Source organism: Mirounga leonina, unplaced genomic scaffold (genome assembly GCF_011800145.1).
Source record: "Mirounga leonina isolate KUSES-001 unplaced genomic scaffold, KU_Mleo_1.0 Mir_153, whole genome shotgun sequence".
Lineage (NCBI taxonomy): Eukaryota > Metazoa > Chordata > Mammalia > Carnivora > Phocidae > Mirounga > Mirounga leonina.
The window spans coordinates 37,232,435-37,248,907 of NW_023270387.1; the positions used below are offsets into that span (position 1 = coordinate 37,232,435).

Sequence of the window (16,473 nt, forward strand, 5' to 3'; positions counted from 1 at the left end):
GTGCTTCTCCTAGTGACTTTCTTCTAACAAAGAGAATGTGGCAGAGGCGATGTATTGTCTTCTGTGAGTAGGTCACACTGTAGCTTCCTCCTTGCTCTCTCTCTTAAATCACTTGCTCTGGGGGATGGCAGCAGCCATAGCATGAGGATACTCAAGCAACCTTAGAAAGAGATTTACATCGTGAGAAGCCAAGGCCTCGTGTCAGCAACCAGCACAACTTGCTAGAAAATAAGTCTCATCAAACTTCTCATCAGAAACCAGGCAAGCTGGAAGACAAAAGAGTCACATTTCTAATGTGTTCGAAGAAGAAAAAAAGTCAACCCAGAATTCTAAAGCCAGCAAATATATCTTCAAAATGAGGGTGAAATAAAGGCTTTCTCAGAGAAACAAAAACAGAGAATTCAGGGCCAGCAGATCTATACTATAAAAAATATAAAAAAAATTCTTTAAGCAAAAGAAAATGTGAGACTACAGAAACTTGGATCTATATAGGGACATGAAGAGTGCAGCAATAAATAAATGTAAAATAAAGTGCATTTTTTGCATTTTTACTTTCTCTAAAGGATAACAGTCCAAAGCAAAAATAGTAGTAATGTGTTGTTACATATATATATTGTTACATATAGCATGTGTAAAAATAAAATGTATGCCAACAGTAGCCAAGGGTGGGAGGAATTGGGAATACACCGCTATAAGATAACACTATTCAGGAAGCACTAAAACAGCAGTTCAAGGTAGGCTCTAAGTACTTATTGATATATTAGTAAACCTTAGGCAATCAATAAAGAATTATAAGGATAGTTATAAATACATAGTAAGTCAATTATGGAGATAAAATAAGATCATAAAAAATGCTCAATTAACCTGAGAAGGCAAAAAAAAAAAAAAAAAAAAAAAAAGATGGAATAGAAAACACCTAGCCAGATGGTAGATTTTGATCCAACCATATCAATAATCATACTAAATATAAGTGGTCTAAATGTGACAATTAAAAGATAAACTATATGCTGTCTATAAAAAACCTGTTTTTAAAATATTACATATTGATGGGTTAAAAGAATGGAAAAAAGATATACCATGTAAATCCTAACTAAAAGAAAAATGGAGTAACTGTACTACTATCTGTTATGGCGTGAATCAAGCCCCCCATATTCATATGTTGACATCCTAGTCCTAAGTATCTTAGAATTTGACCTGATTCAAAGATTAGGTCTTTATGGAAGTTATCATGGTAAAGTGAGGTCATTGTGGTAGGCCCTTCTCCAGTCTGACTGGTGAACTTGTAAAAAGGAAAAATGTACACAGAGACACATAAAAAGAAAGATGATGTAGAGAGACATGGGGAGAAGGTGGGCATCTACAAGCCAATGAGACATCCTGGACCAGATCCTTCCCTCAACCCCTTAGAAGGAACCAACCCTAGCCCACACCTTGACTTTGGACTTCTATCCTCCAGAGCTGTGATACTTTATTGCAATAGCCCTAGCAAACTTGTATACTATTAGACAAAGTAGACTTTAAAACAAGAAATATTATCAGGGATAAAAAGGGAAAACTTTTTTTTTATTAACATACAATGCATTATTTGTTTCAGGGGTACAGGTCTGTGATTCATCAGTCTTACACAATTCACAGCGCTCACCATAGCACATACCCTCCCCAATGTCCATCAGCCAGCCACCCCATCTCCTCCCGTCCACTCCAGCAACCCTCAGTTTGTTTCATGAGATTAAGAGTCTCTTATGGTTTGTCTCCCTCTCTGGTTTCGTCTTGTTTCATTTTTCCCTCCCTTTGCCTATGATCCTCTGTCTTGTTTCTCAAATTCCTCATATCAGTGAGATCATATGATAATTGTCTTTCTCTGATCGACTTATTTCACTTAGCATAATACTCTCTAGTTCTATCCACGTCATTGCAAATGGCAAGATATCATTTTTTGATGGCTGCATAATATTCCATTGCATATATATACCACATCATTTTTATCAATTCATCTGTTGATGAACATATAGGTTTCCATAGTTTGGCTATTGTGGACATTGTGGACATTGCTGCTATAAACATTGGGGTGCAGGTGCCCATTTGTATCTTTGGGGTAAATACCCAGTAGTGCAATTGCTGGGTTGTAGGGTAGCTCTATTTTCAACTTTTTGAGGAACCTCCATACTGAAAAAGGGAAAATTTAAAATGACATTGTAGAACATTCCACAACAGCAGAATATATGTTCTTTTCAAGTGCATCTGGGCCATTAACCAAGAGAGACCATATGCTGGGCTCTAAAACAAACTTTAAAGGATTTAAAAAAAAATAGAAATCATACAACATATATTCTGTGACCAATGTAAGACTCAACTAGAAAACAAAAACAGTTATTTCGAGAAGATACCATGTATTTAGAAATTTTATAACACACTTGTAAATAATCCCTGGGTCAAAGAGGAAGTTTCAAAAGTATCTTTTTTTTAATGATTTTATTTATTTATTTGAGAGAGAGAGAGAGCACACAAGTTGGGGGGGAGGATAGAGGGAGAGGGAGAAGCATACTCCCCACTGAGCAGGGAGCCCGGCATGGGGCTCAATCCCAGGACGCCAGGATCATGACCTGAGCTGAAGGCAGACGCTTAACTGACTGAGTCATCCAGACACCCCAAGAATTTTTTTTTTAATTAGGACCAATTAAAACATATGAAAAATTGGGGGGTGCAGCTAAAAGAGTGCTTAGACAAAAATTCATAGCATTAAACACTTTTTTTAAAAGAAAAGGTTATCAAATCAGTAGTCTAAAAACTTCCATCTTAGGAATCCAGAAAAAGTACAAAGTATGCTCAAAGCAAGAAGAAAGGAAATAATGAGGCTGAAAGCAGAAATAGACACACACAAATACAATAAATGGATATCTGTCAAATTTTAAAGGCAATTCAATGGAGAAAGGATCATTTTTTCAACAAATGGTGCTGAAATGATTTATTTGCAAAAAAAGGAAAATCTACCTATACTTCACACTTTGTACAAAAATTATTTCAAAATGTATATAGACTTAAATGTAAAATATAAAACTGTGAAACTGCTAGAAATTAGGTATAGGAGAAAATATTTACAATTTTTTATTAAGCAGAGTTCTTATATGCACCACAGAAAGCACAATCTATGTAAGAACAAAATGATTAATTGGACTTTAACAAAACTATACACTTGCTCTGTGTAAGATGCTATAAGGACAATGAAAAGGCAAGCAAGAAACTTGGAAGAAATACTTGCAAATCACATTTTGATAAGGGCTTTTTCTCAGAATATATATAAAATTCTCAAAATTGAACAGTAAGAAAAACACAATTTTAAAAATGGGCAAGGGATGCCTGGGTGGCTCAGTCGGTTAAGCATCTGCCTTCTGCTCAGGTTGTGATCCCAGGGTCCTGGGACTGAGTCCCACATCAGGCTCTTTGCTCAGGGCAGAGCCTGCTTCTCCCTCTGCCTCTCATGCTCTCTCTCTCTGACAAATAAATAAATAATCTTTAAAATTTATGAATTAATTAATTAAAATGGGCAAAAAATAAATAAAATAAAAAAAATAAAAATGGGCAAAAGACCTGAAGAGACACTTCACCAAAGAGGTAAAAACAGCACCAAAAAAATATGTGGGAGGCAGCTAAGCATACAAAAAGATATTCAACATCATTCGCTATATGGGAAGTGCAAATTAAAACCATGGTGTGATCTTTTTACACAGCTAGTACAGTATCTAAAAAAAAAAAAACACCACCCAAAGCCGACCGTGTCAAATACTGGCAATAACATGGAGCAACCAAAGCTCTCATATATGTTGGTGTGAATGTAAAATGTTACAACCACTTCGGAAAACAGTTTGGCAGTGTCACATAAATTTAAACGTGTACTTACAATATAACCTAGCAACCCCACTCTTACTGATCTAAGAGAAACGAACACTTAAGTTCACACAAAAACCTGTATAGCTGGCTGTTTTTGCAACTGTATTAGTAATCATCAAAAACTGGGAGTGGTCCAGATGTCCTTCAACAGATGAATGCATAAACAAACTCTGTTACATCTATACAATTGAATGCTACTCAGCAGTAAAAGGAATGAAATATCACAACAAATTGAATGAATCTCAAATACATGTTGCTAAGCAGAAGTAGCCAAACTCAAAAGGTGAAACTGTAGAATTCTACTTCCATGACATTTTAGAAAAGACAAACGATAGGGATGGAGAACAGATCACTGCTAAGTTTGGGTATAACATGATGAAATTTTACAGGAGATGGAACTCTTCCATGTGATGACTATGGTAATGGACATACACTCTCATATGGGAGCTTTTTGCGAAAACCCATGGACAATATCATGAAGATTAATTTTTTCCTCTATGTAAATAAAGAAGACAGTAAATAAGCTAAATATACCAGTTTAATGACAAAGATTGTCTGGCTTTAATGACAAAGATTGTCTGGCTAGTTAAAGAAAACCCCCCAGTACAAGCTATTTAAAGGGTACATTTTAAATACGGGGACACAGTAGATTGAAAAGAAAGGGGTTTAAAATGATACCATGAAAAGCTAACCAGAAAAGAGCTAGAGTAGCTGTGTTAGTGGGGTCTGAGAAGGTAGACTTAAGGCAAGAAGAATTATAACGTATTATAATCTATTATTGACTTCATAATAAAGACAATGTCATGTCAGTTTAGTAGAAAGATATGACTGTTTTATATTTACCCAATAATTAAGCCTCTAGATATATAAACAGAGAAATCCATTCTCATGGGCATGAAAGATAAAACCTAAAGTTTGCATTTGTGCCTGGGGTTTAACCTCTATCTATAAAAGGGTTTGCCATGCTACGTGCCCTTCAAAATTCAGTATCCAGGAGCCCAGTGGCCTGACTGTTCGGTGGGTCGGTCAATGAAGTCTCATGAGTCTATGTGCTTCAGTCATGTCAGTTTGTATGCTCTGTGGCCAATCGATGTTCACCCTAGCTGCACAGTTTCCAGTGCTGTGGACTGTCAGCACTTTACCTTCCCACAGTGGATGGCTGCAGCACTCCTCTGGAGGTGCCACAATGGAACAGACTTCATTCTCAGGTGGCACATCTGTTGTCACGTCCCTTGGTGGCCAGGGGTTTGGGAAAGCAGCAATGAGCATGTGCGTTGCCCACATTCTCTTGGTGCAGATTGCTAAGGCCTCTGCATCCAGGCTTGGCCTTCAAGTAGACATGCCATTTCCATTTCATATGGGAGCTTTTTGTACCTATTGGAACTTTGGTTCAGAGAAGACCCCAAGTGGGACGAGAAGTCATAACTCTTCCTTGGGCATGACCGTTGTTATTCACTAGGATTTGAGCACATCAATGCAGTTACATCTCAAAGGGCTTACACTCCTCAGAGGTGGGGGGAAAGTGTGAAGTGGAAAAGCCCAGAGCCCACTAAATAATGGGGGGCTGTCACTGACAAAGGCTACAAAGAGCCGTCAGGTTGATGAGAGATTCCCGTAACTTCACAGTTCTGAGGAGGATGGCGGACAAAGGCAGAGCTTGTTTCAGATTTAACTGAACCACTTCCAAGGCCACCATTCAGATTTAGCTGCATTTCTGGTGACTGCATTCAGAAAACGTGTGAGAATTCTCAGGTACGTAATTTGTGGTCTCCAACACTAAAGAAGCAATGACATGGGGGTGTCCTTTGTCATCGTGGGTTGCATGAACTCAGTGATTCCCCTGGGGAGTTTGTGTGCCCAGACCCCAGACCTAATCTTATTTCCATGTGAGAAAACTGAATAGTGAATCTCTGGTGCCTAGATCCATTTTAGTCTCAGAAGATCAAAAGATGGCCTATGGCCTTCCCTCCCCAAAATCCTCTTGCAAGGTGGGATTTCTGATAATGGCAGTATGAAGAAGCAGAGCAAATCTTCCTACAGAAGACAATTCTGAAAACTGGACAAAAATATTCAAAACAAATATTTGAAGTCACTGAAAAATAAATACAGGCAGAAAAGAACTTTGATATTGAATTACTTGAATCTTGAACGAAATGGGTAGGAACTGCAAATCATAGCCTTCTTACCTATGGGAGTGTTCTCCTAACTCTTCATTGCTCTCTTCTTCTCTCGTTCTCTCCTTCTCTTTGATTATTTGATAACTGCCGCCCCAGTGGCTCAAGAAGGCGGGTGATGGCTTTCATGGTGCAGAGTAATTGGAAGTTTAGAGGGAAAAATATGAAAGTGAGAGAGCAGCAAAAGTATTGAGATCCCAAATCTAGGTACAAGCTGCAACAAAATCCCTGGCTGACCATTAATCTGTGCATGGTTGTGGGACACTCAAGAGAAACTGCTAAAAAAGCAGCAAGAACTAGACTGATCCTGGTGAATTCTGCAAGTCCACACTTCAACTGATGAATTCTTCAGTTAGCACAAAGCTTAGGCAGCAGAAAGCAAAACCTTACTGGTTTGAGGTATCGAAGGTCAGAACTTGTGGTTGGGGTTGGTATCTGGAAATTTAGGGGAAATACCAAGGACAAGGCAACCACAGAGACAGTGAGTCCAAAATGGGAGTAGAAACTGTCCAAATCCTTGGCTGGCCACTAAATTACACAGATGCAGGACAGATCACTTGAGATTCAGAATTAAAATGCAGCAATTGGATTTGGAAAAACAGAGCCAACACACCAACTATTGCATACAGCAGGGGTTCACATTTCACTGTGTGGTCCAGGCAAATTGACCACTTTCTAGGAAAAAAAATAAAGGCAATACTCAGAAAAATAAAATAGGTTCCAGATTTGCTAAAACAGATCTCTGATATCCACTTTTAAATTACATATTATCAGACCTTCAAAGAAAGAGAAATATGTGACCATAATGAGAAAGTCAACAGAAATGTATTCCCAGGGATGCCTAGGTGACTCAGTCGGTTAAACGGCTGCCTTTGGCTCAGGTCACGATCCCGGGATCCTGGGATCGAGTCCCGCGTCAGGCTCTCTGCTCGGTAGGGAGCCTGCTTCTCCCTCTTCCTCTCCCCCTGCCTGTACTCGCACTCTCTCTCTCTCTCTCTGACAAATAAATAAAATCTTAAAAAAAAAAAAAAAAGAAGAACTGTATTCCCAGCATGTCCCAATACTGGATTCAGCATTCAAAGACTCCCACGCAGATCTAAGAAATTCAAAGAATTGAATGAAAACACGTTGAAGGAATTAAAGGAAATCTTGGTATTAAAGGGTGCATAGGCAGGAAATCTGAATGAAGAAAAGTATAAAAAGGACCAAATAAAAATTCTCAAACTGAAATAAAAATTCAGTGGATAAGCGCAAAGGTCTTGGGAAGGCATCGAGGTTGAATATAAATCCATAGAAATTGCCCAATCCAAAAAAAAAAAAAAAAAAACCCAACAGAGAAAAAAGAATGAAAAGTAAATAAATCCTTAGAAACCTGTGGAAGAATATATAAAAGGCAATAGGCAATAGACAATCAATCGGAGTTCAAAAATATGGAGGGAAAAGAGCAGAAAAAAAGATTTGAAGAAATCACATTTGAAAGGCTCCAACTTTAGCATATAGATCCAAGATGCTCAATACACCAAGAGAGACCACCCAGGCACATCTCTATACAACTAATGGAAACCAAAGATAGGAAAAAAATCTGGAAACAAGCAGGAGATAATGATACTTTACATATAGGGTGTGGTGGTTTTAAAATGTTCACAAACTCTAATTTTCCTCCTCTTGAGAGGTCAAACTAATTCCTTTCCTCTTGGGTGTGGATTGGACTCAGTGACTCACCTCCAATGAAAAGAAAAAAGTGGATGCAATGTTTAGAGATTAGGTCATAAAAGGGTCTGTGGTCTTTTGCATTCTCATTCTCTCCTTCTCTTTGATCATTTGTTTTGGAAGAAGCCAGGTGCCGTGTCATAAAGATGCTCACGTGTGGCAATGGCCATGTAGTCGAAGGCCAGGGCTTCCGGCTAAGTGGCCAGCAAGGAACCGAAGCCTCCAGCCAACAGCCCCATGTGTGAGCTTGAACACACATCCTTAGCCCCAGTCAAGCCTTCTCATCATTGCAATTCCAGCCAAACTATTGATAGTAACCTAATGAGAAACCGCTAGCCAGAAATACCCAGCTAGACTGCTCTTAGAATTTGGACCCTCAGAAATGGATTGAGATAATAAATGTTCACTGTTTCAAGCTGTCTCCTTTTTTTATAATTTGTTACACAGCAGTAGATAACTATTACAGGATTTGATGTCTGGAAATGGGGTGCTGTTGTAACAAAAAATTTAAAATGAGGTGGTAGATTTGGAATCAGGCAGTTGGTAGAAGCTGGACTTTGAAGTGAGATTTTGGGAGAAATAGATTTACATAAATACCCCAAATTTTCATTAAAAGGTGCAAAGACAGTAAGGAGTCCTAGAGAGCCCTAAAATTCTTCTGTGACTGGAGATTCGGGGCAGGATTGGGAAACACAAATATAGTTATGGGATGGGTTTAGAGAAGCTTTGAAGAGAAAGCAAGCTGAGACACTTGTGCAACTGCTAACACAGGCCATCCTTCATGGAACAAGATGGGTCACTAAAAGTGCAAAACTAAGATCCCAAGTATGTAGACAAGAGCCTCTGGCCCAGGGCTGGGGGATGTCTAGGCTCTCATTGTCCAGTTTTCTCCCTGGCCTCTCGCATAATATTTTCTTCCCACAGGAGAGAAGGAAGGGGGCTATGCTCAGCTGCAAGTGAGTTTGGGTCAGGAGGTTGATCCCTAAGACCCTTAGGCCCATGGGCGGGGCGGGAGGAGGGGGGGTGTAGCTTGCTCACTCCATGATTCCTCTAGTTACAGCTTGGACCACATCCCATTGTTGTTCTGCTCCAGGAAGTGAGATTGCCTAAGGCTCTGATGTGTCTCTCAGGGTTCCTAAAGGTGAGACCCTGGAGGGCCTGGAGTAGGGGAGGGGTTGGGGCAGAGGGGACACAATGGGGTCATGGAGGTTCTTTGAGTGGGACATTTTAGGCACTTAATGGACCGCTGAGAATGTCAACACTTGCATGACTGGGACACCTGGGTGGCTCAGTCGGTTAAGCGGCTGCCTTCGTCTCAGGTCACGATCCCGGGGTTCCAGGATCAAGCCCCACATCAGCCTCCCTGCTTGGCGGGGAGTCTGCTTCTCCCTCTGCCTGCCGCTCCCCCTGCTTGTGCGCATGCGCGTGCTCTCTCTCCCTCTCTCTCTGACAAACAGATAAATCTTTAAAAACAAAAACAGAAAAACACTTGTGTGATGTGACCAACCTGAATTCGTTCGTGATTGCTTTTTTCTACAGTGTGAGACAGATGCCTTGGGTCGGACTGGTGACACGAGATTCGGCCCCACTCCCACGACAGGACTTGCGGATGCCCTGACTTCTCGTCCTGCAGCTGGCATCTGGAGAAATCTGTGCTCCTATTAGCATGATGCGAGGAGCTGGAGAGACTGGCCCACCCCTGGCCCACGAGGACCCCCCTCCCCACACTGACCTCTACGTTTCTTCCCTCGTCCACTTTCCGGTTCCCGCAGAAGCAGGGCTGGGCTGTCTCCCTCCCTGTTTGTACTTCACGTCGCACTGACTAGCAATGTCTTACTTCCCTATTTAAAATACAAGTCCAGATATGAATTTCTTTTTTCTACTTCTTGTCACATGGGGTTGGTGGGCTAATAAAGGAGAAGATTTATAAAGTTTGAGACAGAAAATAAGGGGAAGCACTGAGAACCTTCCAGAATCTGCATGTTTGCTTCGCTCAGTCTGTTGTGGGTGGGGACAGGAGAGGCTGTGAGGAGACTAGCATGGACAGGGCCTGTGTGGGCTTTCACCACGGTCACTCTTGGGCATGGTCATCTTCTCTGCTCCTTTGTCCTTGTCCCTTCAGTAGAACCTTGTCCCACTAGGACCTGCGATCATAGGGACTTGGACACAATGGGGACCTTGTCTTGCTTCCAGGGCCCTGGGCAGCAAGGGGTTCATGTAGCTGGGTAAGCCTGCGTTCTGGCCTGGGTCCAGCCCTCAACCCCTCTCCTTTCTGTAGTTATATTTTGCTTCTGTGGGTTCTTTTGGATTCTGCCTCTTCTTTTTCCTGTGTAGAGTTCTGGTCTCCTTTTCCTCTGGGCTTCCCCCATCTCTCACAGCAGGAAGAGTCGTTCTGCCTGTCAATGTTCTTACCAGTCCCCGGGGAACCCCTGCACGCAGGCATCTGTAGCATCGAGAGATTAATTTTCACACTCATCCAGCTCTTGCCTTCCTTCCAGGGCTGTTTCCTGGGCTGTTTTCCCCATCTTTCCCATCTTTTTTTAAAGAATCAGATTCTGGAATCAGTAGAGAGGAGGGATCTGATAGTTTTTCATCTTAATTCAATTCCTGTTGGGTTTCTACGTTCTCTGCAGCTTGCCCCCTTCCTCTGCCCTTCACTCCAGTTATCCAAGCTCTGGCTCTCATGCAAACTCATGGATTTATAAGACAGAGTCTAATTTAGGTGCACAGTTGGTTAGAAAATAGGACCCATAAGCCTAAGATCATCTTTTCTGAAGAGAGAAATGTAATCTTGTGCTGTGCAGGAGGGTTGGGGTGGAGGGAGGAGCTGAGCAAAGGGAGAGAGCAGCATGTGAGAAAGCATGGGCAGCGCTGATGGCAAGTGAGGGGATTCGTGCTGCAGAGGCCACCAAATAGCATTTGGCCTAGGGTTGCATTAATGAAGATACTGTCTCTAGAGCAGAGAGGTGCTCTACACTGATTATTCATTCAACTGATTTCTGTTGTGTGGCAGATATATGACAGACTCTTTTTGATGTAGCAAACCTCAGTGGAAAAAAAAAAAAGAACAGGTAACCATTGCCAACCTTGTGGAGTATTTGTTCTATCGCTGAGGGGCAGGCTGTACACGACAAGCATAGTAAAGAAGGAAAGGGTCTACATTACACGTTTGCATTAGAAGCCTGACCCAGGGCTCAATCCCATGACCCCGAGATCATGACCTAAGCCGAAATCGAGAGTTGGATGCTCAATGGACTGAGCCACCCAGGTGCCCTGATCCCAGCCTTTATTGGGCACAGGAATCACCCGGGTCTGTCATTAAGATCCAGATAGTCTGGAATAAAGCCCGAGATTCTGAATTTATAATAAGTTTGGCACTGATGCTTCTGGTCTTCGGATCACACATTTGGTAGCAAGACTGCAGGCCAGGATTCCCACATGACCGTGCAGCAGCCTCACATGTAGGGCTTGTTGACCAAGTGATTCCTGAGCTTTGTTCCCAACATTCTAAGATGGCGGTTCCAAGAAGAGGCCTGAGTATTTTGTAATAAACCCACAAGCAATTTTGGCACTCAGCCAGATCAGGAACCACTAAGGTCAGTGATCAGAGAGCCCTCAGGGTGGGAAAGGGACTTAAATTTAAATGTTATTTTTTCTGTGTTATTTTTTCCTGTGAAGAAGTCAAAACTTGCTAGGAGATACATGTTGTTTTTGCTATCGTGGAGTATAGCCAGGTGGAAGATTTAGGAAGTGATTATCAGCTCAACATAAAGAAAACCTCTGAGTTGCTAAGAGGGTTGCTAAGAGTACATTTCTTAAATGTACTCACCACAAAAAAGAAATGGGAATTATGTAACCTGCAGGTGTTAGCTGACACTGGGATGATAATCACTTTGCAACATGTAAGTGTATCAAATCAGCAGGTGTACATCTTAAACTTATACAACGTTATATGTCAACTACATGTCAATAAAACTGAAAAAAAAAATCTCTGAATCCTTGCTGAGACTATTTCTTACATGAATTTCTCTCACTTCTTGGTGTGAACAACAGATTCCAAGTTGTTCTAATTGAAATGGATAGATGATGATAGATAGATAGATAGATAGATAGATAGATAGATAGATAGATAGATAGACAGATATTTATATTTATTATATACTTACATATATAGAGATATATATACACATACATACACACGCCTTGTTTTATTTCAGGGAATACCACAGAACAGGCTTGAAGCCGGCTACACAGCCAGGAACAGAATCCAAAATCCCACGCTATGTGGTTCCACGTAGGAATTTATAATAAGCCCCTGCTGCTGAGCATAAATGCCCCTGCCCACAACGCTGACTCCAGGGATGCTGGCCACTGGACCTTGTGGCAGGGATTGCTGTCTCTGCTGCTCCTGGCAATGGGATGACACTTTGCAACTCACACCACCTGTGCCAAATGCATTCAACACTGTCCCAGCCTATCTGTCCGCACGTCCTGAGTCAGAAGCTGGCATGTGGTCACCTGAATACTGGAACTTCATGCTCTGTTCAATGAAAGAATGTTTGGGAAGGTGAGTTTTCCTCTCCTATGGAGGCAAGCGGGCTCTGCTTCCTACCTAGACTCTGTGAGTGTGGGATTCTAATGTGGGAACAGGGTACAGGTTCTGGGGGTGGAGCATGGAGGTAAGCGATGGAAAAAAGAATGGTAAATTTTCCTTTTTGGAGCAATGATCTGAGATCTAGAACTTTATCTGGTACATTGCAGGCACTTGGGTTTGGTTGGATGAATGAGTGACTAATAAATGACATCTTTCAACTTACTCCCTTGATAGTCTGTTACGGGGCCCCCCTTTTGTCTACTCCGGTTTATACTCACAAATAAATGGAGTGGCAAATAAGTTGAATGACGAAATGATTACTCAAAATCATTCCCCAGGGGCGCCTGGGTGGCTCGGTCATTAAGCGTCTGCCTTCAGCTCAGGTCATGATCCCAGGGTCCTGGGATCGAGCCCCACATCAGGCTCCCTGTTCCGCAGGAAGCCTGCTTCTCCCTCTCCCATTCCCCCTGCTTGTGTTCCCTCTCTCACTGTGTCTCTCTCTGTCAAATAAATAAATAAAATCTTAAAAAAAAAAAAATCATTCCCCAGAAAACTTGTCAGGCTTTGTTCATCCAAGAAGGGTTGGGAGGACAGATGCGGGAGGGACCATCACATGATACCGGGGGTGGAATGGGGGGTGCGCTGGACCCCAAGCTGGCTCCTCAAAAACCAGGGGAGGAACAGATCCACTTCTTCTCTGGGAGTGGAGTTCCCGGTCACCAGGCTCATTTCTTACCCTTGATGAGGCTGTCACTGCCCCGGGTGAAACTTTCATTCTGTAGGTTCAGGACGAGTTTGTCAGCAGTGAGATAGATACGGTTCTGTGACGTGGAAATTGTCTTGGAGATGTTCTGGGCTGCCCGGATCTTGCACAGTTTGATATAGCCAGGGTTCTTGCTCGGGGCTTTTCCAAGCATTCTGGCAGCCTCAGCCTCACCCTCAGCCTGCATAATCTTCTGCCGCTGTTCCTGCTTTGCTTTATCCACCAAAAATTGGGCTCCCTGGGCCTCCTGCTGAGCCACTTGTTTGGCTTCCAGCGCAGCTGTGTATTCTCGGCTAAAGCTGAGCTCTGTGATGGCCACATCATCCAGGATGAGGCTGAAGTCCTTGGGCCTCTCTGTCAGCTCCTGCCGGATCAACAAGGATACCTGGGCCCCCTGGGTGATCAGCTGTGAGGCACTGAACTTGGCCACCACACTCTTCAGCACCTCGTTGACAATGGACGGCAGCACTCACTCCTCCTAGTCTAGACCTAGGCATTGATCCATGCTGGGAAGCTCCATGGCATTGGGTCGAGACCGCACTCGCTGGGAGCTATTCACCATCTGCAGGTCTTTGGAGCCTATGGGGGAGGAAATTTCTCGGGGTCTGGCCCAAATGTCATAGATGATGGGGTACTGGAACCAGGGGATCCTGAAGTGAAGGCCTTCGGCCAGTATGGTATCCTGCTACACACCACCGATCCGATTAAAGAAAATGGCTCTGTGCCCGCCTTCCACCGTGAACACGGATTCGCGGATGCCGTAGGCCACGGCGCCAGCCCCCAGCAGCAGCTTCAGCGCCGTGCCCATGCCCTGGGGCCCGGAGGGCAGCAGTCCCGCTAAGTCCTTCAAGTTCTGGGCCATGTCCGATCCTGAGGCCGGCGGCACCAGAGGTCAGAAGCGGGTGCCGGCCCACCTCAACCCCACTCCAGTTCAGAGATCTCACCCTTCACACGAGTGTCCAGGGCCCTTGCCTTTGTCTGTTGCTGGGATTAAAAGAACAAGATCTGTAAGATTTCAGAGGATCTGTATATATATACCCTGATATTTTATATTAACTTCTATATTTCTCTTTATGTGCACATATTTCTGGGGAGAGTATCCATAACATTTATCAGATTTTATGTGGTCCCAGCAAAAGTCTAAAAAACCATCCTAGTTTAGACATTGTGCTACTCAATCTCTGGCCCATGAAGAGCTATCAGTCTTCAGCAGATCCACTGACATGATATAAATACTCATCTTTTTTTGGCAATTACAGTCTGGGACAAGATAAGGTAGAGGTTTAGTCGCTTATACTCACTTTCAATTCCCAACTGTATCTTGATAACAAATAGTTCACAAACCAGCACTGGCTTACAGAAGACACAAAGTAGCACTGGTTTAGGTAGACCTGTATTCCAGGACCTGTCCTGGTGCCAGATAAAGAACAGGAGTGAAAAAATAGTTCATGGGATCCCATGTCCAGTAACAGGGTAGACTAGATTTTAAGTTGCCTTTTTCACTAAAAATAATTGATAAAATATAAAAAAAAATCTAAAACAACTATCAAGAGACTAGTCATTTAGTCTAAAAATATAAATGTGGGCAATAATCCAGAGAGAAAAGTTAGGGCATTTGCCAAATCTGGAAAAATCTTAGCTTTGGTTTTCTAAGGCTCATGAACTGTAATAGACAGGAAATTATGCCCAGAGCTTATCCATGTGGGGAGCGTATGAGATATGCCCTCCCTGAAAATCTGAGAAAGGAAGGTTCATATTCTCAGAGTAAGAATGAAACAAAAAAATAAAGTCTGGGGGCGCCTGGGTGGCTCAGTTGGTTAAGCGACTGCCTTTGGCTCAGGTCATGATCCTGGAGTCCTGGGATCGAGTCCCGCATCGGGCTCCCTGCTCGGCAGGGAGTCTGCTTTGCCCTCTGACCCTATCCCCTCTCATGTGTTCTCTCTCATTCTCTCTCTCTCAAAATAAATAAATAAAATCTTTAAAAAAAAAAATTTTTTTAAATAAAGTCTGTTCTACCCTCTAATAAGAAAATTTTCATTTCAGACAGCAAAAAAAAGGAACAAACAACTGTTTTGGGGTATTTGCAATCATGAACTAACCCGTCTCTGATTTATAGTATAAATTTGCTTTACCATTTGGACTAAAATAACCTCAAGCCATGAATTCATTTTATAGGGGCCCTGGATTTGTGATGACCCAAAAATTGGAAGAAAGAAACAAAAATCTCTAGAGAAATCCATATTGAACCTAGGTGTCAAAGAATTTACACAAATAATTTCATGAGAAAAAAGAGCAACTTACACAAGAAACGAGTAAGTACAAATGGAAAAAGAAACTATGATTAAGAATCAGCAGAAAGAATATATAGTAAAAAGAAGTTCATAAAAATTCAATATTGAAATTGTGAGACACAGAACATAACATAATCAAAATTTTATATAAATACATAATATAAATATATATATGACAAAAAGAAAAAACTTAAAAATGCCTGGAGCAAAAATGACAAAAGAGCTACTTAGAAAATAACTCAGAAACCTAGTGAAATATCATTAAATAATTTAAATATTAGAGTAGAAAACACCCACTTACTAAAAAAGGAGTCAGTAAAAGAGAAGGAAGTACACGAGAAACATAGAACACAGTAAAATGGCATCATAAATCCAACTGGATCAGTATTCACATTAAATGTAAATGGATTAAACAAGTGAATCAAAGTACAGATTGTTAGACTGAAAACCAAACAGGAACCAACTATGCTTTCTATAGCAGACACACTTGAGATTTAATTACAAATTGATTAAAATTAAGGGGATGGGAAATAGCCAACAGACACATGAAAAAGTGCTCAATATCGCTCAGCATCAGGGAAATCCAAATCAAAACCTCAATGAGATACCACCTCACACCAGTCAGAATGGCTAAAATTAACAAGTCAGGAAACGACAGATGTTGGCGGGGATGCGGAGAAAGGGGAACCCTCCTACACTGTTGGTGGGAATGCAAGCTGGTGCAGCCACTCTGGAAAACTGTATGGAGGTTCCTCAAAAAGTTGAAAATAGAGCTACCATATGATCCAGCAATTGCACTACTGGGTATTTACCCCAAAGATACAAAAGTAGGGATCCGAAGGGGTACGTGCACCCCAATGTTTATAGCAGCAATGTCCACAATAGCCAAACTGTGGAAAGAGCCAAGATGTCCATCGACAGATGAATGGCTAAAGAAGATGTGGTATATATATACAATGGAATATTATGCAGCCATCAAAAGGAATGAGATCTTGCCATTTGCAACGACGTGGATGGAACTGGAGGGTATTATGTTGAGTGAAATAAGTCAAA

At 41.9% G+C, this 16,473-nt stretch overlaps 1 pseudogene; it reads right to left on the minus strand.

Moving 5' to 3' along the window:
* Nucleotides 1–13,016: 13,016 nt before the first annotated feature.
* LOC118013128 lies at nucleotides 13,017–14,307 on the minus strand (annotated as a pseudogene).
* Between the last annotated feature and the right edge of the window lie 2,166 nt (nucleotides 14,308–16,473).